Source organism: Rattus rattus, chromosome 4 (assembly GCF_011064425.1).
Source record: "Rattus rattus isolate New Zealand chromosome 4, Rrattus_CSIRO_v1, whole genome shotgun sequence".
Lineage (NCBI taxonomy): Eukaryota > Metazoa > Chordata > Mammalia > Rodentia > Muridae > Rattus > Rattus rattus.
This window is the reverse complement of record NC_046157.1, coordinates 59403179-59428910: the sequence shown is the minus strand read 5'-3', so window position 1 is coordinate 59428910 and position 25732 is coordinate 59403179. Positions and strand designations below refer to the sequence as shown.

At 37.6% G+C, this 25732-nt stretch overlaps 1 pseudogene; it reads left to right on the top strand.

Moving 5' to 3' along the window:
- The first annotated feature begins 1094 nt into the window (after nucleotides 1–1094).
- LOC116898364 lies at nucleotides 1095–24899 on the top strand (annotated as a pseudogene).
- The last annotated feature ends 833 nt before the right edge of the window (nucleotides 24900–25732 follow it).

Below are 25732 nucleotides of genomic sequence, written 5' to 3'. Positions count from 1 at the left end.
CAATGCCAGAGGGAAACCATATCATATTTTAAATCATAGGTTCTAATTACTCTTGCTCATATATACATGGACTGAGGGTTATCCACTGGAAAGTGGAATATTAATAATGGCACTAGCATAAAATAGAATGATTCTCCTTCTCTTAGAATCTACCATTTTCTAATACCTTCTCAGTAAGGGATGGATGTTGAAGGTTATCTACCTTGCTAACAGAGTGGGATTCTTCTTGTTCTGATCCTTGTCAGGCAACCACACTCACTGTGTTAATGAGAGCAAACACCCAATCAGTCCAAAAAAAAAAAAAAAAAAAAAAAAAAAAAGAAGTGCACTGCTTTTTAAATGCTGCCCTTTTCACATTTTTGTTTGACTGTACACCTTCAGGATATCCCCTGATCCTGACTTGGGAGTAAGTGATGGAAATATAGACACATATGTTAGGCCTGGGAACCCGTGGTCTTATTTTCAGACCTCCATAAGCATCTCTCCATCGCCTCCTCACCAGTGCGAAAAAGAAGCTCCTCTGACTAAAACTGTGACAACTCATATGTATGGATATAAACAAATGTTTTGAAGATGTTCCTTAGTAGTCTTAATGCTAAGTTACCCACATTCTGGAGCAAAAGTAGTACATTTTTAATAATTGGGTCTTACCATGGACTCATGGTAGGTGACCGAGGGCACTAGCAATAAATTCTAATAATATATAAACCTCTAGGACCAAACTGACCAATAACTCAAAAACTTACCATTTATTACAGAGATTTTAATAGCCTATGTATTTGGGAGCAACATTACCTACCAATAAAGGGTAATTTCATCTGATATATATATATATATATATATATATATATATATATATATATCAAAACTAGCCAAGGCACAGAGAATAAAGGATTTTGTAGTGTGCAACCCTAAATGGGACATCTATATCAGTCTATTATTCAACGTCTCAAAAATAGCCACCCCCCCCAATTTTTTAAAGTCACATGAGTTAGAGGTAGTTGTTGACTACAATGCTTGATGGAAACAGCAGGACAGAGCTTAATGCTGTCACAGGCAGCTCTTTGTAAGCTCAAGCAAATCAAAGTCTCACTATGGAGGAACGAGGTAAGCATGGCGCCCCACACCTAACTCAGAGCTATTAGCAATTGAAAGGTTTTGGAGGAGGAAGTATTAGACTTAAAAAATTAAGTATTTTTTTTTCCTTGTATACTTTACATCTAGCTCACTTCCCCTCTCTTGGTCAACCCTCCCACAATCCTTCCCCAATTCTCCCACATCTTCTTTCTGAGCGGACAGGATTCCATGGGTATCACCCCATTCTGGGACTTCAAGTCTCTGCGAGGCTTGGTGGTTTCTGTTCACTGAGACCAGAAAAGGCAACCCAGATAGAAAAACATGTCACATACAGGCAAAAACAGCTTTTGGGATAGCCTCAGCTCCAGTTGTTTGGAACACACATGAAAACTAAGCTGCATATGGGCAAACTGGAGAACCATACCATGGCCAAGCACCAATTCCTGACATCATAATAATATTTGTTAACCTTGCACACAGGAATCTAAAATGGTTGTCCTCTGAGTGACTCCACCCATCAACCGACTCAGACAGATACAGTAACCCACAGCCAGTGAATGGAGACTCTTAAGAAAGAATAGAAAGAAGAATTGCTGCAATAGAATTTTAAGGGTGTGAATTTTGATAAGTTTAACATGTTTCAGTGGAAGGTCAAACATGTATGGACTAAATGAATTTAATAAAAATTAGAAAAAAGGATACACAGTTGGTTGGATAGGGGATGAAATATAAATTGGGAACGAGTTGTTCAAGTAGGTGACTATAATCAAAATACTTTATATAAAATTTTCAAAGAACTATTAAACATTATAAAAATAATATATTATATTATTATTATTAATTATTATAGATATGAAAACACTGAGATACAATAAACCTTTCTCCAGGACTCCAGGGTTCTTTCATTCTAATCAATACTAAGTAAATAAATAATTGAAAGTCTTTCACTGATGGACCAAGAACCAATGTTATGGTTTTATATTTATTTACCACTGTAATATATTGCCTTTCTATAAGTGAGTTTGAGTTATGGCCATTGTTGCTTTCTCCGAATTCACTACCATGACAATAACAATGTCTGATCAGAATAATCCTGACCAGGCATCCTGAATTCCACAGGAGAAACAGTGTGATGGATCAACAATTTCACTAACTTGTGGGAAGGATGTTACTTAAAGCTTCCCCATTGTCTTATTGGGCAGCTTCATGCTTCATTGTCTAATAGTTTCCTTTCCATCACTGACAGCTTTCTTATAGCCTTCATTCATTCAAAGCTTCCTCAAGTTCTTAAAGTGTCTGTTTTTCCAAGGTACACAATTCCTCTCTCAGCAACTCTTTACTCTTTTTTCTTTGCCCTTAGTCTTATAACTAAACATGAGAAAATGGTCTAATTCCATGGTCAATTATAAAAAATGAGTATACACATCATATGCTATTTAGCAGCAAATAATTTTTTATTATATAGCTTTATTAAACATTATCACGTAGAAATATAAATGAAATATTTCTAGACATTTAATTTAACTTTTAAGTAAAGCTTTGCTACATAGTTGTTTAGTAATGATCTAGTTATTTAATAATAGCATTCCAAATAAATAACTTTTAAAAATCTTAAGTAATTAATTTCCACATGAGAGGTAATTCAGCATGAAAAGACCATTCAATAGTTCATGTCTTCTTTTCCTTATATTCTACTGAAATTCTTTCTATTTATTACATCTTTTTCAGTGGAAAAAAGACATAAGATTTATTCTGAGTATTTACTTCTAGATTTTATTTTATATTTTCAAGAGATAATGTTATATCCTAGATTTCATGAAAACATTTTCTAATCTAAAAAGTATTCATGCAATATAGTATATGTTTCCCATTTATGCTTATAAATTATATATAAACCCTTATCATCCTAATTTTATTTTGTTAAATATTGAAAAGAAAAATAAACAAAATAAGCAAGGTAAGTTAAGAAGAATGAATGTATGCCTTTACAAACTCACTATGCTCAAGAAAATTCCAGGGATGACACTGATTGGCATAGCTAATTAGAAAAACCTGGAATTAACTTTGGTTATTATATATCTAATTATAAAGTTAGAATATCTATATGTTTATGTTATAAGGGATAAATACATCATCATGCAAGAGAATTCAGTCTCTTAAGGAATTTTCCCCAGTACTCAAATCAGGAGTACTTTATTCTCACTTAAAAGACTAAGTTGTCTTTAAGTTTTGATAGTCACTTTCAGAACACACATAGCACTGTTAGGCATTTTTCTTTCTCTTTTTTTTTCTTTTCTTTTTTTAAAGATGTACTTGTCTATTTTATGTGAGTACACTGTCACTGTCTTCAGACACCAGAAGAGGGCATCAGATCCCCCTTACAGATTGTTGTGAGCCATCATGTGGTTGCTGGGAATTGAACTCTGGACCTCTGGAAGAGCAGTCAGTGCTCTTAACAACTGAGCCATCTCTCCAGCCCACTTTTAGGCATTTCTTGATTTAAGGAGAAGACACAGACATTTGTATCTAACTTTTTCAACCATATTTATAGCAGTTTTATTCTTAATAGCCAGAAACTGGAAACAACTTAGATGCCCCTCAACCAAGTTTGGGTAAAGAATAGATGGTACATTTATAAGATGGAATATTACTCAGCTATAAGAAAGAAGAAATCATGAAATGTTCAGGCAAATGGATGGAACTAGAAAAGATCATCAGTAGTGATGTAACCCAGACTCAGAAAAGCACACATGGCATGTCCTCACTTATAAGTGGATATTGGCCATAGAGTACAGGAAAACTATGCTACAACCCACAAACCCAAAGAAGCTAAATAACAGGGTGGGGACATCTAAGAGAGAAACTTGAGTCTCACTGAAAAGGGAAAATAATAGACACCAGGGCTGGATGGAGGGAGGTAACTAGGTGGAGAATGTGTTGAAAAGGGAGCAAGAGGGATCAAGAGGGGGGAGGACATAAAGGAGAGAATACTGGGAGAGGGAACTCAAATTGTTAGAGAGCTCATCCCTGTCATGAACTAGAAACCTAGGAAATGGAAACAACAAAAAAATCTATAATGTGTCCATAGATAAGACCCATAGCAATGGGGGATATGAAGCCAAAACCTCCTATAACCAGAAAAGACTTCTAATGGAGACACTGATACATGAACCAAACCACTAAGTTTTAAACCTCAATTTCCCCTCCAAACAAGATGTAGAGGGATAAAGGTATAGGTAAAATTGAAGGAGTGGCTGTCCAATGACTGGCCCAGTTTGAGACCTATACAATAAAAGATAGCCCACCCCTGATACTATTAATAATATTCTGCCTTATTTGCCAATAGGAGTCTAGCATACCTGTCATCAGAGAGACTTCACCAAGCAGCTTATGAAAACTGATTCAGAGACCCACAACCAAACATTAGAAAGAAGTCAAGGAATCTTGTGGAAGAGAGGTAGGAAGGATTGAAGGAACCAGAGAGGTCAAGGACACTACAAGAAAACTTACAGAATCAACTAACCTGGGTCCATTGTGGCTCACAGAGATTGAACCACAAGATAGAGAGCATACCCAGGAAACATCTAGGCTTTTGGCACATATATAAGAGTTGTGTAATGAGTCTTCATATAGGACTCCTAACAGCAGGAACAGGACCTTTATCTGACTCCTTTGCTTGTCATTTTTTCCTGTTCCCCTAACTGGAAACAGGCTCTGTTGCCTAGCCTCATAGGAGAACATAAGCTGAGTCCTATTGAAACTTGCTATGACAAGGTTGGTTGATACCCATGAGATGTCTTCCTTTTCCTCAACCTTTTTTGAGATAATGGGAAGACAGGAGAAAATTGGGAAGGTTGTATGAGAGGAGGGGAATGGGAGGAAGGAAGAGGGAAGGCTATGATCAGGATGTAAAATAATTAATTCATTTAAAAATAATAAAAATGAAACAGAAATACATCTTTTAAAAAGTTTTTTTCTTTCATAATGGTTGTGATGTGGACAGAAATGATCTCCATATGTTCATATATTTGAAGGCTCGGTTATTAGAGAGGTCTACACATGAGAGGAATTAGGTGTGACTGTGTTGGATGAAGTATGGTATGAGGGCGGGCTTTGGAATTTCAAGTGTTCAAGCCAGTCCCAATGTCTCTCTTCCTATTTCCTGTGGATTGAGATGTAGGTCTCTCAACTGCTCCTCCAGCATTATATATACCTATGTGCTGCCGTGTTTCCTACCATGCTGGTAATAGATTAAACCTATAAACTTCCATCATGCTTTTTTTATATGAGATTTCATACTCATGATGTCTCTTCACAGCAATCGAGCATTGACTGACATGTTAAAAAAAACAAATAATCACCATGAGAAAATATGAGAACGAGTTTTGACCTAAATTTATATAAACGGAGGAATAAATTGTCACTAGAATGAGTCAAAGAATACATAAAACATATTGAAATACTGTAATTTCTTTCTGAAATTGAAAGTAAAATATGTATATCCCTTTTAATATATATATATATACATATATATATCCTATCAAATGGATAGCAGGCAAAGATTCCCATTTTGTGAATTTTCACTTAGCTTGATTGATTATTTTCAACTGAAGATGAATTATGAACTTCAATACCAGGCATAAGGAGCCTTCTTTTGAACTATTGATTAATTGACTAACGGGATCCTCAAATATACAAGCTGTTTATATTACTCGTTGCTGCCTACAGTAGTGGAAGATAAGTCTCTAATTCTGAAAACTGCATGAACTTCAGGAAATTACCCATAGACTCTAGGTTTGGAACTGACCTGAAGGCACTGTTACACTGAACAAGCTTTTATAGAACCTGTAGGTACTCTGCAACTTCCCAAAGGAAAGAGGAAAGCAAAAAAGGGTCTTACCTATGTATAATGCCTACAAAGGATAGCAGAGTTAGCATGACAGGAAAAGTGTGAAGGTGGCAGTAGTGGCAAACATGCCTTTGTGATAATCCATAACCCTCTTTTTGGACCAAGAAAATGGAATCTCAGTCATTTTGTTTTGGATTTCTCTGATGGCTAAGGGTGTTCAGCATTTCTCTGAGTTTTTCTGCCATTTGAGATAACTGTGAAGAAATCTCTGTTCAGATATGTACACCAGGTTCTAATCAGACTATTTAGTTTCTTGATGCCCACTTTCTTGATTTCTTTATACATTTTGGATATGAAGATTTTTTCTGCCTGCAGACTATTCTAGGACCAGAGCCTAGTAGAATTGTTATCCGTAGACCAGAGAGACCAGCAATTGATGGGAGCAGATGCAGAGTTCTACAGCCGAACTTTAGATAGAGCTCAGAGATTACTGAGGAGAAGTATGATGAATGATTGGAAGAACCAGAGGGGTCAGGGGCATGCCACAAGAAAACAGCCCACCGAATAAAATGAAGGGACTCCTTGGGACTTGCAGATACCAGTGAACCCCTTGGGGGTCCTCTGCATACATGTTATGGTTGAGGAGCTTGATGTTCTTGTGAAAAGCCTAACAGTTGGAACAGGATTGCACATGACTCATCTGCCTACCTGTGGAACCCTATTCTTCCTATAGGATTGCATTGGCCTACCTTGAGGTATGTGTCTGGTCTTACTCGTGATTGTTATGCTCTATTTGTTGTTGTCCTTGAAAGACCTCTTCTTTTCTGATGAAAGACAAGGGCAGCAGGTTGTGGAATTGGTGGAGAATGAAGGTCGAGGAGAGACTGGAAGGAGGAGAAACTGTGGTTGGGATATAATGGAAAAGTGAAGGATGAAAAAAAATAAAAGAGAAAATAATTAACAAGGAGGAATGCTGGAGAAGATATGGGGGCAGGGGAGAATCCACTCTCAGTATAGCTGGGATTGCCAACTGGTGGCAGGCTTAATTTCACTCTTTATTATGTGTATTAAACACAAGTAGTTATTGACAAATCTTCCTGGCCTTTTGGTCACATTGTTACTGCTGTTGGACACAAAAATGTCAAAATGTCAACTTAATGAGTGATAGGTATTAAGGTGTACAAGCAGACATTTTTGAACTACCAAGCCTGCATTTTCTAATCAAATCTAATAATTAGACTTTGTCTTATTTTATGGGGTCTATTCATCTAAGAAATCCTGAATGCACCAGTTTAAATGGAATCTGTCCCATGGAATGTTGAATCTTTGAGAATAATGCTATCCTGTTATTATGTCCTTTAGTGTCTAGAGGTCAGATCAATATATTACAGAATAATCAATTGTGACACTAGTAGCGAAGTATTTTTTTTCTGGTAACTGGAATTTGGTTTTAATGATTTTCAATTTTAAGTTAAGAAAATCCAGACATATACAAGCAGATTTTTAGATAAATATGTTATGGTTAGCATATTGTGGGACAACCCACTCTGTATAAATACAACAATGCAATCTGTGGTATTATTTCAATGATAGTAGACAAATCAAGAAGGTACCCCTTTCTTTTAATACTTAACTGAATTACCAAGGCAATTGCATTTTAAAGCTTTTGGTTGTTGTTGTTCTTTCTTGTGATTATTAATATATCTTGCTTATATTGTTTAGGTTAAAATTTTCCTTGTATGTCAGTTTGATGTTTCTCAGTATCATCAGTTAATTAGCTGAATCTCCAGAATTATTGCTTTTATATTAATTTCCCTATGGTTTCTGCTACTGATGATGAACACATGGCTTTCTGCTATTCTTACATTCGACCTGGTTATACTGAGTGATACAAATACTTCAAGCCAAGTTCCCTTATGTGAAAAGGTGGTTGGCTCTTTTAAGCATACACATATTTATTCAATTACAGTGATTAAATATGCAAGTTTGTAAGGAAGGCAATTGAAATCATTGTCTCTGGTACTAGGTATTTTTTGGATTTTAGTGTCTAATATTTCTAAAAATTTCAGTGGCATGTTATTCATTCTACAACAGAAGTTGTACAGATGTTAAATAATGTAGTCCACTCTTAGAAGAAGTGCTACTGACCACTGATTATTACTAGGAAAGAAAGCCTCAGGAAGCTTGAGATATAGTGCTCTAGAGAGGGCCCTAGTGCTACAACAGATGACCCTATATTTATGATCATACTGTTAAAGTTAAGTGTATCCAATGCATTAAAAAAATCAACATCAAAATAAATTGGGAAAAATGGCCTAAAATAGCACAAAAATTGGAGGGGAAGGGATGAAAGATGAATTTGATCAATATATTATAGGAATGTAATAATTTTGTTTTAGTAAATGCTATTGATATTGACTTTATTGAATGACTTTCTGGAAGTCACTGGAAGTCTTGAAAGACTGAAAAGTCGTGGAAGGCTTATTAATCTATTCGAACAAACGCATTTTTAAGATATGTTATTAGCATTAATGGTATGTTTACAAAACACAAATAAATAACTTTTTTTAACACTTGGTTTTCTAAGAGGCTAGTGAAAAATACAGAGGAAAGATTGATATGAAATTCAACCACAAATTATTCAATATATAGATGGAAATCAAAATACATATTTTACTTGATTGCACATCACTTTCACTGTTCCAAACCTCACAGAAATATTCTTAAATTTATCTTTGTTATGTTTGACTTTATTTGTATATATTTTGAACAAGAGTAAAGGTTTATAGAATATTGTAGGAGAGAGGGTTGAAAGATAATGAGACAGAAGACTAGGAAATCTGTGACATTGTGTGTCCTAGCATTGACATGGAAACTTCTCCAGGGTAGTTAAAAAGATGTCTGCCAAAACTAAAACTTAACAAATATGAGAACAATAGATACGTTCACATGGAAGAAGGAATTCTCATAATTCCCCAGTCTAGACAACAGATGAAAGGCAACTGATAAATCCTAAGTGGGAAATTTTGCTTTCTTCCAGGATAAGACTCCTAATTCGTTTTTGGGTGCCCATTCATCAGCCCTGAACCCAATCATTCATGTATATGTGTGTGTGTGTGTGTGTGTGTGTGTGTGTGTGTGTGTGTGTGTGTGTGTGTGTGTGTACATACATACAGGCAACACGAAATGGCTGTATTCTGTATTCATATATTTGTGTGTTTCATGTGAGTGTATATAAAAATAATGATTAAAAATAGAGATGGTAACTCTATGAGACACATGTTGGAAAAGATTGGGTGGTTTAAAGTGAGAGATTAGATGTGAGAAATGATAATACTGTTTTAGTTAAAATAATAAAACTTAAGAAACTTGTTTATAAAGCTATGTATAACTGTTCAAACATTTTCACTGTATCATATACTTTCGTTAGAGGTATATCCTCATAAAACTGATAGGATTTTTATTGGTGTTCCATGGAGCTAGAATCACCAGAAGACAATATTATCCAAAATAATAAAATAAAGAAAAAAATTGTTTTAAATATGTGACTTAATATATGGATATTAATCTTCCCCATAAATATGGAAATAAGATAACAAAACACATATATAGGCTTAATATGTTTATGTGTGTATGTGCGTATGTGTGTGTGAGTGCACACACGTGAGCATGGGTACATGTATGTATTTATTTTCAACTAATTGTATCTATATACAAAACTCATCAAGTTGAACTGCTGTAAATTCCTTTCATGATAAGATATATCTGGGTATTCCTTATAACAAGTTTTGTATTGCTTAATCTACCCTCTACATTTAAATTCTTCCAAGAAAACAAAACAATAAAGTTGGAGCTTATATCTGAGAGCATAATTGGTTAGATGAGTGGTTATGGATAAGGATTAAAAATTACAATGGCAAGACCTTGTTCTTAGAATATGAAATGACTGAAAATTATGGTGCATTTGTATTGCCTTCATTTTCATGTTAAAATTGCGATCTCAAATGCATGATTATTTTCTTTACTTAATGGGGGCAAACTGTGTAGGTCAGGTGGTCAGGTAAAATCTCCACTGTAGGAAATACATTTTAGATCTTTGAAAAGGCATGACATTTTATTCCCTGTAATTAGGTAATTAATTCTAGTGGGTTTACAGATGGCATGTTGTGTGAGAGAAGTACAGGAAAGTTTAAATTCAAAATATTTCAATTTAAACTTAAAGGTCTTCAAATCATGTAATAAAATATCACATTGAACTCTGCAAACACATAAAATTATTATTTTCAAACTTCATAAGATTTACAAAGAAAAATAACTATAACCTACTTTTGAAGTATTTACGTAAAAGTAAAAAACTCAAAAAAGATGTAAATTACTAAAATGGTAAACTTAGGATCTTTATTCGTTTTAAAATAGCCAACCACTGTGTTTTCATTCACAATTTGGGACTTTTTGATAAACATCTTAGTCCACACATGATGAAAACACCATTGATTCAAAACCATATTTATTACATTCAGGAACTGAGTCTCTTTCATGTTACAAAAATGGTGAGATTTAATAATAATGGAGAGCTTTCTTGTTGACACACGAAAATATGTGAAGAAATACAAGAGCATAGAGATTGTAGCATTTGAGGATTTAAGATTTATGAAATATATTTATTAGAATATGCCACTAGTTTTAGTGTTATGAGATGAACATGTTAAATTTAATGACGATTTCTTAAAAATATACAAGTAATTTTAAGTATTCTTAGTTCATATACATATTGACTTTTATATCTCAAACAATATTTTTTAATTTATTTAATAATTACATATGAAGGATGTTTCCAGCACTCAATAAACATTCTATACAAAGGCATACTATGACAATTATTTATTATGTATCAATATGTAGAGATCCAAATGAATTATTATATTTAGAGTAAGTGTATTATCAGCCATAAGAACAAGGACAGCTCTTTTTTTCTGCATGTCAACCACCACAGCATAAGCACACCCCAAACACAAGAGTGTTTCCCTTCCCCTCAAAAATGATCTCAGTGGATTTTGTTATGTGGTGGTGGTTTTTGTTGTTCTTGTGCGTGCACATCATTTTGCTTGTAAAAGATTACAAAATTATGCAATGACTTTTCAAAAGAAATATAATTTCTGTGTGGTATTATAGCCTCTTGTTAAAAGGATCAAGGTCCAATAGTAGACACCAGTGATATTTCTCTATTCTGACTGTTCCAAGTGGATGCTTGTACACGAAGCATCATAACTGCACTGCAGCCACTGGTGGGAATGACATTCTCATGCACTTAACTACATCACTTGAACTCTGACGCTTACTGCGCCATTAATGCACGGGAAGGTTGAATCTGGATTTATGATGACTTCTTCATTCTAGGCTAAAAAGAGTCACCTGAGCAAGGTGCTTGGAGACTCATCAGCAAAGCACACGAGATAGAAAATCCAAACTTTATATACTGAAAAATAAGTATCATTTCTGCATAGTAGGAAAAGGTGTGACATCCTAATATTTGGAATATGTAACTAGATATATGGATATATGGATATATGGATCCATAGATATATGGATCTATACTAGAGTATACCTGTAGTAACTGAGGGCTATATTTGATGACAGTGTCACATTTGATTGGAAATGTAAATTAAAAAAATAATCAATAAAATAAGACTTTCAAAGCAGAGCCAAACAATGAAGCCTAGGTACTCATCTATCTGAGATTTTGAGGATCATTTATCCTTCAAACCTCTTCATTGCTCTCTGAAGACCTCATAGGCTCATGGTTATGCCACAATGCACAAGGCATTTAGCTTTCTTTCCTTTTTTAAATTTTATTTTTCTTGGAAATTTTTATGTATTTACATTTCAAATGGTATCCCCTTTCCCCCTCTGTCATAAACTCTCCCCCTACTTCCACTCTCAACTCATTGTCCTGGCATTTCCCTACATTGGTGAAATGAACCTTCACAGGACCAAGGACTTTTCCTCCTATTGAGGCTGGACAAGGTCATCCTCTGCTACATATGCAGCTGGAGTCATGGGTCTCTCCATGTTTAATCCTTTGTTGGTGGTTTAGTCCCTGGGAGCTCTGGTGGGGTTTGGTTGGTTGATATTGTTCTTCCTAAGTGGTAGCAAACCCCTTCAGCTCCTTTAGTCTTTTCTCTAACTCCTCCATCGGAGTCCCCTTGTTCAGTCCAATGGTTAGCTGCAACCATCCTCATCTGTATCTTTAGAGCTCTGGCAGAGCCTTTCAGGAGACATCCATATCAGGCTCTTGTCAGACAGCACTTCTTGGCATCAACAATAATAACTGGGATTAGTGGCTGCATATGGGATGGATCCCCAGGTAGGACAGTTTCTGGATGAGCTTTTCTTTAGTCCCTGCTCCACATTTTGTCCCTGTATTTCCTCCTTCAAGTATTTTGTTCTCCCTTCTAAGAAGAAATGAAGCATCCACATTTTGGTCTTCCTTCTTCTGGAACTTCATATGATCTGTGAATTTTTCTTAGGTATTCCAAGCTTTTGGACTAATATCCACTTATCAATGAATGCATAACAAGTATGCTCATTTGTGACTGGGTTACCTTACTCAGGTTATTTTCTAGATCCATCCATTTGACTAAGAATTTCATGTAGTGATTGTTTTTAATAGCCAAGTAGTACTCCATTATGTAAATTACCACATTTTCTGTATCCATTCCTCTGTTGAAGAATGGGTTCTATCAACTTTTGGCTATTATATGTAAGGATGCTATGAACATAGTGGTGCATGTGTCCTTATTATTTGTTGGAGCACTTTTTTGGTGTATGCCCAGGAGTGATATAGCTGGGTCCTCGGGTAGTATTATGTCCAGGTTTTGAGGAACCACCAGACTGATTTCCTGAGTGGTTGTACCATTGTGCAAAACCACCAACAATGGAAAGTGTTCCTAGTTCTCCACATTCTCACCAGCATCTGTTGTCACCTGAGTTTTTTATCTTAACCATTCTGACTGGTGTGGGTTATTTTGATTGTCATTCTTCTGATGACTAAGGATTTTGAACATTTCTTTAAGTGCTTCTCAGCCATTTGATATTCCTTAGTTGAGAATTCTTTGTTTAGCTTTGAACCCCATTTTCAAAATAGGATTATTTGATTCTCTGGAGTCTAATTCTTGAGTTCTTTGTATATTGTGGATATTAGCCCTCTATCAGATGTATGATTGGTAAAGACCTTTACCCAATCTGTTTGTTGCCTTTTTGTCTTACTCAATTCTTCATAGAGTTAGAAAGAGTAATTTGCAAATTCATTTGTAATAACAAAAAACCCAGGATAGCAAAAACTATTCTCAACAATAAAAGAACTTCTGGGGGAATCAACATTCCTGACCTCAAACTGTATTACAGAGCAATGATTAAAAACTGCATGGCATTGGTACAGAGACAGGCAGATAGATCAATAGAATTGAAGACCCAGAAACGAACCCATATAGTTTAGGTCATTTGAACTGTGACAAAAGAGCTAAAACTATCCAATGGAAAAAAGACAGCATTTTCAACAAATGATGCATGTAGAAGAGGGCAATTGACCTGTCCATAGCTCAAGTCCAAGTAGATCAAAGAGCTCCACATAAAAACAGATACACTGAAACTAATAGAAGAGAAAGTGAGGAAGGGCCTCGAACACATATGCACAGGGGAAATTTTCCTAAACAGAACACCAATGCCTTATGCTCTAAAATCAAGAATAATCAAATAGGACCAAATAAAACTGCAACACTTCTGTAAGGCAAAGGCATTTAGCTTCTTCACAACTGAAAAATTTGCATGGAGTTAAGGGAAGCCTGTTGGGAGTGATGTCCTTGAAGCCCTCCATTATTGATGTTATTATGGTTAGAATTAAGTATGACTGGGTTCATGGAAAATCTCCAGCCAGCTGCAGAAGACTAATACAATCTGGTGGTCAAAATGGATAATCATATGATAACATCTGACGCGTTAGGATACCCAATGTGATGACTTGTAACCTTTCTGAAAAACCAACATCCAGCTGACTAATAGATATGACAAACCTGTGACCTTTCTGACAACCTGTCAACATCAGCCTATTCCCTGACTACACGAATATTGTGCCCTTGGCCTGCGTAAATGTTTCTTACTTCCCCCCTCTCTCTGTTACCCCTGTTATGGTATAAATTCAGCCTTGGGGAAAAATAAAATTGTTGCCTTGATCAGACTCTTGTTTTGGCGTCCTTCTTTGTGTCTCTTGTCCCTCATTCTCTTCCAGGTACCCAGCACCCCTTCGTTGACAAATGGCGCCCAGCACGCTGCTGGGAGAACGTCACCCCGTGAGTAGACAGGCCTGTCTTCCTTGTTTGTCAGAGCCTTTGCTCCCCACTTGGAGCCTCTGTTCTCCCGCTTCTGGCAACCATGGACTTCCTGACATTGGTGTGTGTTTCTCCCCAGACAATGCAGATCTCAGTGGTGATTGATGGAACAAGCATTCTACAGTTACCTTTTGTGACAGGACTCAGGGAGTCACTCAGGACGCGAAGAATAAGGTTAAGAAAAAAGATTTAAAGAAATTCTTGGGGGTTGGAGATTTAGCTCAGTGGTAGAGCGCTTGCCTAGCAAGCGCAAGGCCCTGGGTTTGGTCCCCAGCTCCATAAAAAAGAAAGGAGAAAAAAAAGAAGAAAAAAAAAGAAAAAAAAAAGAAATTCTTATACTTTGTAGGAAATATTTGTCCATAGTTCCCCCAGGAGGGAACAATTGATACAAAGGTAGTGCAGAGTTAGTGATTGTTTAATGGATCAGCTAACCCTGTTGCTGTAGTCTGCCTTCTGTAATGAATATAAGTTGTGTGCTTTTTGGGTTTGAGGTTGCCTCTCCCTGCGTGGATGAGCAACCCAATGTATGTGGATTAAAAACCTTATACCCTCATGCTATTGCAGCAGTCACTTTGTCAATCTGTGCTCTGTGAGTAGTGCTCCTGAGGTAAGGCAACTATGGGGTGCACCAGCCTGGAACTGTGCTCCCCACAGCGGGAAACTGTGCTCCCCCAGACCACAATTGGCAGGGAGATAAGAGGTAAGCTCAAGCAAATCTGTGTTTTATGTTTTGTGTTACTTTCTGTTTTGTCTCTGTGTCATGTTGTCTCGTCCTTATTTCATGTTGTCTTGTGTTGTCTGTGTCTGCTGTCTGAAGGGTTTGAGTCCCACCCGGAGAAGGGTTAGAGTCCCCTCGGTGGTCGCTATGGGTCCCGTCAGGAGCGTACAGCTGTGACAGGTGGACGTGCTAGTTGTCACAGGCCACAGGCCCTAGAGGATGCTCTAGGAGGAGAAAGGAATCTAGAGGACACTCTAGAATCCCATTGGGAGGTGAGATCACATGGTCCACCTCATCCCAGAAGCAGCTAAGGTTAAGCTGCAGTTTGGGCCAGGTACTGAAAGGTACCAGGCATCTGTTAGGACGCCTTGTCTTGGTCTTGTTGTCTAGTTTGTTTTCTGTGGTATTGTTGAGTGCCTTTTTGGCTTTTGTTTCGTTTTTGGACTTGGAAGGACGACTGTGTTTGAAATCACGGACTGACAACTGGGTTTGAAATCATGGAATTGTTTGTTTTATTTGTCAAGGAATTTTCCTAGGTCCTCTTGGTGCTTAACTTGGAAATAATTTGCTTAAGAGAAATTGTTTTCTCCCCTGGGAGCTTTGTTTTCTCTCTTGAGCCTCCTCCCCAAGGAGAAATGCCCCTCCCTTTGCTCCCCTTGCCCAGTCTAGCAGCTGTTAACAGTTTATCACACATGTGCATGAAGGACTCCAGGTTAGCGAGTGATTCTGTCTGGAGCAGGCATTAACAAGAGCCTGAAAGCTTTGCCTTGGGTCCTGAAGAAAGGATCTCCCTGTTGTTTAGACAGTCACAGCTTCTAAAGATGTGAAAAAAATTCCAGTTGCTGACTTCAGTGGCCAGACCTTCAAGACTTGCTCACAGAAGGAGAGCGTTCATTATGAGAAATCCTTTGAGGGAACCTGCCTTATCTGCTGGCCCTATTCCAAGAGAGAGTTGATTTCCAGCATTAAGTCACCTTCCCCGTTGGTCATCATTGACAAAGAGAGTGCCTCTGATCCTAATCACGCAACAGTCAGTTACTGCCCCTGTGGTCAAAATGCCCCAGGTTGGGGGGCAGGGGAGCCCCTAAAGTAGTTTCAGAAAGAGTCTGCAGCAGACTGTGTGTAACTTTATTTTGCCAGACAGAGTTCAGAACAGGCTTTGACTATGTTTTCCCTACAATGATAACAGGAGAAAGTCTTGGCACGGGCTCTTCAGCCTACTCCAACTGAAGACTGTGGCCAAGGTAAGGATCAATGTTTTCTTTTCCATGGCCTTCTAACCCAATGAGACAGCTTGGTGAAGGGCTACTACTGAAGTCCTGGAATTCAGAGACACAGGGAAAGCTATACTTCTATTAAAGATCAGTACTCCAATGTTAGCAATCTCTATTGGATGTAAGAGGCAGGAAGCCCAGCTCAACTGTGACTTCTGCCTCAGGAATAGCAGTAGAGAGAGTCCTTATAGCCAGTTATCTCTAACTATAGCTTACTTTCTGATACCCGAGGCTTCAATCGGATCACACCCCTCTGGGCAAGCCTAACTTCAATATTCAGATGCCATTTTCTCCTGGTCTCTTGGCTCAAGGTTGCCAGGCATGTCTGACAGCCTGGAAGAAACTTCCCCCCTAAAGCAAACAGTCATACAATTCTTTTGTCAGTTATTTGGCATCTAGCACCCAGGTCCTAATTATCTCTCCATCCTTTTGTTATTAATTCTTACGGGAAGCCTAGTGTCCTTCAGAGGCTGGGTCTCTTGAGAGGCAGAGCCACCGAGCTGACACTGAATGGAGTTACTCCTTAAGGGAGAATCTAAATCCAGAGAGACAGCCGGTAACAGAACCCAGCTGCCCCTATGCTTGCCTTTCTGTTTCACAGGCACAAAGCTTGCATTCATTTTTGCACTGGACATTTCATCCCAAGAAAGCTTCCTTGTTTAGCTGTGTGACTGAATGCTATTTGTCACCTGATCCAGTTGTTCCACTAGCTCTCACCAGGCCACCCCCTAGCTTTCTTGCCTGGCCCCTTTCTCCTGTTCCTAAGAATTTTATCACCTAGTACACTGCGTTGTTTGACTTATAATACCTCCCGTCCTACTAATGTAAATGTCTCAGATTCCCGTTCTAATTCTAAAACAAGGGGATGGTGCATCCCCCTAAATATTAAATTTATTTCTATGGTTTGAAACCAGGATTGGACACGTTGATATACTTGGGATCTTAGAATGTTTCAATCAGGTGCTGATACAGGGATAATATTTTCCATAAAATTGTTAAAAGAGCCTGTACATTCCTACTCCTCGGCTTCTGGGCACCGATCCAAAGAAGGAGCCCAGGGAGGCACTGAACACCGTGCAGGGCACACACGACTTCATCTACAGCCTCTACTCCACCGAGAGGAGCTGCTTGCTCCAAAAACTGCACTGCTTCGAGGCCATTGCCATCGCACAAGAAAAGTTAGAAGCTCTACCACCCACCCCAGGACATGTATTCTGAGATAGATATTCTTCTACCTTTCCTAGGGTTTGACTTTTTTGGATAATATAATTATCCATGTTACATGAAACTAAATTGAATTACCTATTGGAATTATTTTAGGAATTTCAACAATGTCAATCACATGTTATTTTTTCCTTCTATGTATCAACATATTATTTAATTTTCAGTTTTTGATACTGTACTGAGTTGGAGTTTGCTTATTTCTTATATAACATGCACGGGATACCTATTTATGTCTTTTTTTTTCCTGATGGTTATAATTTAATGCTGAGGTTTCTCCAAATTATTTAAGATGTTTAATATCAGTTACAATTGAAATTCCCTGCCTGGTGGCATCCCTTCTGTGATATTTCATAGTAAACATTTATAATCATATAAGTTCATTCAATTTTTAAACTTCCACATCTATCCAAAATGGAGCAGAGTTTTAAGTATATCTGACTATTTTAATTTTGACTCACACTGTCTTTAAGAGTGAGAGGTTAATCAGAAAGAGCAATTGTCTGGCCCTCCTTTTACATAAGCCATATATGCTAACAAGTGTATTTCTTTCTGATTGGCTTTTTACCTTTAATTTCCCAACTTTGAGCAATCACACTGAATTCTGGTTTGTAAGAGAAAGACAGTGTTTGGATACTTCCTGTGCCTTAGAATATGGTTAAAAAAAGCATGAAACAGGTCAGAGAATGCTTAGAAAAGAGAAAATAAGGAAGAGAAAAACCTGAGAGCTGATATCAAAATTGGTTCTCCACATCCCCTTGGTTGTCCACCCTGCTTCTCTCTCTGTTGGGCCTCCTAATAGGCCTTCTTTTGGTTATATATTTGGTACTTGGACATTTAAACATTTAACCAGCTTTATTAAACAACAGATAGATAATATGGCAGCAAAACCTATTCAGGTATATTATCCTAAGCTAGCTATGGAGGAGGATGCTTTGATGATGGCCAACCTCACCTACGCATCTCCTCCCAGCCCAGGCAAGGACATTTTTGTCCTTCAGCCAAATGAGGCCGACATTCTTTTCTGCCTGCTGTCCTGATGCCTTTGCTGAAAAATCAATAAATTGTCACCCCTGCATGCTGAGCTGGACAGTCAGTGATGGGTAAGAGAGCAATATATTAACGAATAAAGGGCCTAAGACAAGAGGGTTGCCATTATTCACTGCCTTATCCCATGACGGACCCTGGCCACAAGATTCTCTTGGCCATGTAACACCTTTTCATTTGACTATAAGGAAGGGGGAGATGTTGGGAATGATGCCCTTGAAGCCCTCCATTATTGATATTATTATGGTTAGAATTAAGTATGGCTGGGTTCATGGAAAATCCCCAGCCAGCTGCAGAAGACTAATACAAATCTGGTGGTCAAAATGAATAATAATATGAGAACATCTAACGCATTAAGATACCCAATGTGATGATCTGTAACCTTTCTGAAAAACCAACATCCAGCTGACTAATAGATATGACAAACCTGTGACCTTTCTGACATCCTGTCAAAATCAGCCTATTCCCTGACCACACGAATATTGTGTCCTTGGCCTGTGAAAATGTGTCTTACTTCCCCCCCTCCCTCTGTTACCCCTGTTATGGTATAAATTCAGCCTTGGAGAAAAATAAAATTGTTGCCTTGATCAGACTCTTGTCTTGGCGTCCTTCTTCATGTCTCTTGTCCACCATTCTCTTCCAGGTACCCAGCACCCCATTGTTGACAGAAACCTTAGTTGGGATTTATTGTATGAGAGAATAATTAATCATCATCATCTTCTTCTTGTTCCATAAAATTCAAAAATAAATTTCTAATAAAATTTCAAGAACTTCTAATCTCAGAATTGTTTAAAAGCCCAAAGTTCCTGAGACTCAAGACAATCTTTAAACTAGAACGCACCTTTGTAAAAGAATTAGTTTATGATGTCTGTCACAGGATATACATTCTCAATAGAATGGGAGACTGGTGCTATAATGAGAAAATACTGGTCCAAGGCAGAATCAACATTCAACAAGGAAAAAACCATTTGCACTTTCATTTCCAATGTCAATGGCTTAAATGGCTTTGGCCTTCCAGTTTTGCTGTCTGAACACACGTTTTCTCTTGCCCTGTGTGTGCAGCTCTCCTTGGCAAATATCCTACATCAATAGCATATGCACAGCTTAGTGTCCCCACGAGGACTCAGGTTTCATTTTTATAGCTTTAACCAATGACCTGTCAGAGACTTTGCCATCTCAGGACATTCAGAAAGATATTTCTGCTGAAAATTTCTGTTTATATATGTTAACACTTAATACTCTGGCAAAATTGCTCATATTGAAAAGAAGAGACCAGGTATAGGTAATTACTGGTACTAGAATTAATCATTTTTATTATTATTTTATTGTAATCCTTAAACAATACTATTGACTAATATGTCTATAATTATACAGTGAACAGTTTAAAAGTGTTTTTACATCAAGATTTAATGGTTCTATATTATCTTTGAAATCAAAATGACAACACATTGTATAAAGATTTTGGGTTTTCTCACAGATATGTGGAAAATCCTAAAGAATGGATGTATGCTTTTTTTCCCATGTCTTAAAATTTCAGTACTGCAGAACATTGAATATCAATAAAATTGTTTTGAGAAAAACAGGAGATGGCAGTGTTTGATCATTATTTCAGACATGAGATACTTGAACTTAATAATCAGTTAAGCCACAGAATATTAATATATATGTATATATATATACTTGTGTGTGTGTGTGTGTGTGTGTGTGTATGCATGATGCCCTCTCTTGCCTTGTAGTTTATATTAGAAAGTTACAGGTTTAATTTGACAAAGTAATTATAAATGAAAATAAAAATCTCATTTTCCTTTGGCTAATTTATAAGTTTATAAGAATGTGGAATAATAAATTATATTTTTATAAAATCAACAAGTTTAAATAGTTGAAAGATAGTCATACTATCCAACATTTTAAGGATATCATTCAGTGTGCATTATATATAAGAAATATATGAGTAAAATATTTTATATATGAGTAAAATATTCAATTATTTTCCAACATAGAAAGCCATACTCCAAAAATGCATGATAAATGAATAGCATATTTTACATACATGTCTAAATTATGTACTTTGCCACATATTCATCTATTTAATTATACCTGTTTTTATGTCTATATGAATATATTCACACATTTGTAAATATATATTTACATATACAAATATATTAAATATGATAAATAATGTTGACTATTTGTATACATATAAATTTGGAAATTGTCTAGGTCATTGGGTAATTATTAAAAGAGAAGAATAATAAATTGAGAGATACTGGGAAAATCTTCTCATGTATCCTCATCACTTTAATCTTTTAAATTAATTGAAAATTCATAGTGTTAATACGCAAGGTCGAGCCTCTTGAAATAATTTGATATTGTTTTGTTTTGTTCTCTGTATCTCCTTTACTGGAAATTAACTGTATTCGTTACTCAGGCCTTTCATCCCACTTGAAAGTAGACATTATTTTCCCTAGTGGCAATTAACAGGACCGTGGAAGACTTTGGAGACTACATTTTGTTTACATATGTGAACGCTATGGTCAATTGCCTGCTCTTCTGGATAATGAATAATTGTCTAGATAAAGTCAACAAGCTTTCTTTACCTGTGCCATTAACATTTGAGAGAAGTTGGACATAAATTCATTAATATTACAAAGTTGGTAAACTTGGTATATATATTTATATTTATACATGTGGTGAAAAACTTGCCCTCAAACATAAACAGACCTACTATAAACTAAAAAGAAAGTAAACTCACAGGGGTTGGGGATTTAGCTCAGTGGTAGAGTACTTGCTTAGCAAGCGCAAGGCCCTGGTTCGGTCCCCAGCTCCGAAAAAAAGAACCAAAAAAAAAAAAAAAAAGAAAAAAAAAAGAAAGAAAGTAAACTCACTGAATGGAACAGCAATAAGTTTGTAATTCTTTCACTCAAATGACAGAGGCAGGAAAAGGCTAACAGATCATAAGTATGAAACCAGGATTGATTAAAATGTAGATTCTTGCCTAAACACATCAACATAAGATAGAATTAGAAATTTCTGGATGATGGTAAACTAAGTCAATCTATGAGTGAAGAAAATCTTATTTGACTAGTACTTGCAAGTATTAGTTCTAAAAGCTAAAAAAAATTAATAAACTTCAGAAAGAAGAATAAAATGGCTATGAGCTGTGTCCATTCAAGAAAATTGAAGGCAAACTGAGGATCATTCTGCTTGCAGTGTAGTGAATGGAAATCAAGAAGTTTGGAAACTTGGGTTAAGAGAAAAATCAAAGCCGAAGTGGGACACTCTCAAACTCTTGTGTCTGATTAGATAGACATAGATAAGAAGGTACAGAGGTAGGTAGACAGACAGACAGATAGATGATAGATGGATAGATAGGTAATAGATAGATGGATAGATAGATGATAGATAGATAGATAGATAGATAGATAGATAGATAGATAGATAGATAGAGACATAGACACAGCATGAGACAGAGTGAGAGAGGAGGGAGCATACAAGATATAAAAGCTGATAGCAGTTGCATTAGTAGAAGTGAAAATAAAAATAGCTAAATGTAGAATAAAAAAGTAAAGTCAATGTAGTACACGTCTCCGAGCAAATCTATAGTGCATCATAGTTAGGTTCTTGGGAGCTGTCTTTCATAATGGTTTCAGGAAAAGCTTCTCTTCCATGGGAATAACGGAGTAAAACTAATAAATAATTTGCAAAATGAATTTATGTATTTCAGACTATCCTGGAATTCACTATGTAGCTAAAGATTACCATGAACTTCTAGTTCCCATGCTCGCACATTCAAAATTCTGGGGTTAATATGTGTAACATCAACTAGGTATAAAATATATTATACATGCAAGCTAAAAACTTGTTAAAAGTGCAGAGAATATGTAGCAAATGTGTGTTTATTCAGAAATGAGACAGAAACTTCATATCACTGCCATCTCAAGGCTCAGCTACCAAGATAGAAGATTGTAAGAGTCAGAATGATTGTGAAATCCGGAAGTTAGGGAGGACTGGAGCAAAACAGTATCTTTTGATATGACCACTCATTTATAAACTCACAGCACTAGCACATCCTCTTCAGCTGAGGCCAGTTAAAGCCTCTCAATTAGAGGAACTGGATCCATAGGCAGGTAACAGAGTCAGAGAAACCCCCACTACAGTTGTTGCAGGACTTGCATGAAGACCTAGCTGCACATCTGCTACTTATGTACGGAGTGGGAGGTAGGTCTAGCTCTTTGGCTGTTCAGTATCTGGGAGCCCCCAAGGATTTAGTTGACTGTTATTCTTCTTGTGGAGTAACTATCTCCTCCAGATCCCGCAAGTCTTCCCATAACTCTTCCTTAACTCTTCCTGACTCTTCCTAATGTTTGGCTTAGGGTCTCTGCATCTGTTTCAGTCAACTGCTAGGTGGACCCTCCCAGAGGACAGTTATCCTAGGCCCCTGCCTTCAAGCATTACACTGAGGTCTCAAGTTGAACAAGTCATTGGTTCATAAAAATTATATTGTCATGTGCGAGAGGAAGTAGCTTTGCCTTTCCATGCGGCTTTCAGGACTTTCTCAACATGGAGCTACGGAAGGTCTGGAAAAGATGTATGAACAAAGCTCTGTCCCCAATTATATCACCCAAAACAAAGCCAGGAAGAAGCTGTAGCTGAGCCTGCTTGATTTCAGGTGGCTGTGCATCCTGAAAGGTATTTACCTTCATGAACCCAAGCATAAGAAGAAAGTTAACAAGGGTTCCACAACAGCCCAAACATTTTACCTTATCAAAGATATTAAATTCCTCTTCCATGAACCCATCTTCAACAAGTTCTGACAGTACAAGTTTTTTGTCCAGAAGCTCCTCAAAGCCTATGGGAAGAGTGGATGAAATGCTGTAGCATGACTGAAGGACAATAAATCCAGCTACAAACTTGATCACATTGTCAAGGAGTGGAACCCCACATTTATTGATACATTGCTGGTCCTTGATAATGCCCTGTCTATGTGCTTCCTTTTCTCCACCTTCCCTAGAATGGGCAAGTGCCATGTGCAGACCATTCAGCTGTGACGCTGCCTTACTGTGGAGTTCTGCGCTATGTCATTGCTGCCCAAGCCCTGAGCAAGGTCTTCCTGTCCATTAAAGGAATTTATTATTAGACTGAGGTGATGGGTCAGCCCATCGTATGGCTCGCACCCTATGCTTTCTATGTATTATTTCTGTGTATTATCACCCATGATAATACAACAGATGTGGACTAAAGAGTCATGGCCACCTTCACTGAGTTCTATACCACTCTCCTGGGCTTCATCAACTTCTGCCTCTACTAGTCACTCACACTTCACTATCCCTTCAAGATTGAAGGTCAAGCCCAAGTAGAAACTAAGGTTAGTAAGGACACATATGCATTGGACTCTGAGAGCTCTACAAGAAACTGACTGCCTTCAGTGCCAGCCTGGCCCGAGTGGTGATCCCTGCTATACAGGAGGCTGAGGCTGATGGGTTTCCTACTGGCAGGGAGGTGAAAGCACAGGAGAAAGGTTGAAGGAAAGAGCTGGAAGCACAGGAAAAGCCCAAGAAACTCTTTGAAGGCCTGAAGTTCTTCCTGAACCAAGAGGTTCCCAGTGAAGCATTGGCTTTCATCATCAGGAGTTTTGTATCCTGGGACAAGTCTTTGTGCATTGGAGCCATCTATGACATCACAGACTCTTGCATCACCCGCCAAATTGTTGAGCGGCCAGGGCAGCAAACCCCCATCATTGCCAGGTACTGCGTACAGCCCCAGTGGGTGTTTGACTGTGTGAATGCCAGGCTCCTCCTCCCTGTGGCAGAATATTTCCCTGGGGTGCAGCTGCCCCCAAACCTTTCACCCTTCATAGCTGAGAAGGAAGGAGATTACATTCCCTCTGAGAAGCTGAAGCTCCTGGTTCTGCAGCAGGGAGAAGACCCAGGAAACTTGGAAGAGGTAGACGAGGATGATGAAGACAATGACAACGAAGGTGACACTGATGTTGCAGCAGAAAACAAAGAGGAAGATGTGGAAGCTGAATCAGAGGAGGAGAAGGAGGCGCACCTGTCGGCCTTGGAGCAGCAAAGCTGGAAGGAAAGAAGCCCCAGGTTAAGGCCTGCACCGTGAAGCTGAAAGACAAGCAGCCGCTGGCCCCGGAGGAAGAGACTGGGGCCAAGAATGTGGCCATCATGATGAAGAGGCGAGAGAAGGGCCTTTAACAAAAGATCATGTTTTGCAAGCGGCACAAAATCTGAGAGGCCAACAAGCTCCCAGAGAAGAGGAAAGCACATGAGGTCACTTTGAAGTCTGAGGAAGAAGTCAAGAGGACAAGGCCTGTGTGAGCGAGCTCCAGTCATCCCTCACTGGGATTTGGACTTGGCCGGAGCAGCTAGAGAAACACACAGACACACCAGCCAGCACTCTCATACCTTCGGTGGTGTGTGGCCAGCCCCAGCCTTCTGTGGGGTTCATGCCAGTGTCTGGGCAAAGAGGACTGTACCCAACCCATCTTAATCCAGGAGTCCATCTGACATCCTCATTTCGTGCTCAGGATGCTGTCGAGGAGTAAGGGTGAGGAATTTATGTTATTAAATGGTTGGATCTTTCAAAAAAAATAATGTGTAAGTTTCTCGAAGATATACAAATATATCTATGATACTATCTATTCTTTACCATATTCTTGAAAGGTTTTTATATTTTAGTTCAGAAGTTATACTAATACATGTTCATCAGCATCTTTGACTCTCTTCTTATTAATCATGCAATGGAAGAAATTTAGATACACATAAAATAATGACTGGATAATGAAATATTGACCTACACACAGGGGGCTATTATCAATAATAAACATACACATGAATGATTATTCAATAATAAATATATACATACTGGAATATTGTACAGACACTAAACAAAAAAATCAGGAAATTTGAAAAAAATAAGATATACCTGTAAATAACCATTTTGAATGAATGCAACTAAGACTAAAGAAGTTAGACTTGAGTTTTTTCTCATAGATGCTAGATTTGATTCTCTATATCTGTGTGTCTAAATTGGTGTGCCAATAGATAACAGGAAACTACTTAGTGAAAATGGGGAAATTTCATGGGAAAACGGCCAAAATACAGGTAGGATGGAGGGAGACACTGTAATAATAGGAAAGAAAGGGCTAAAG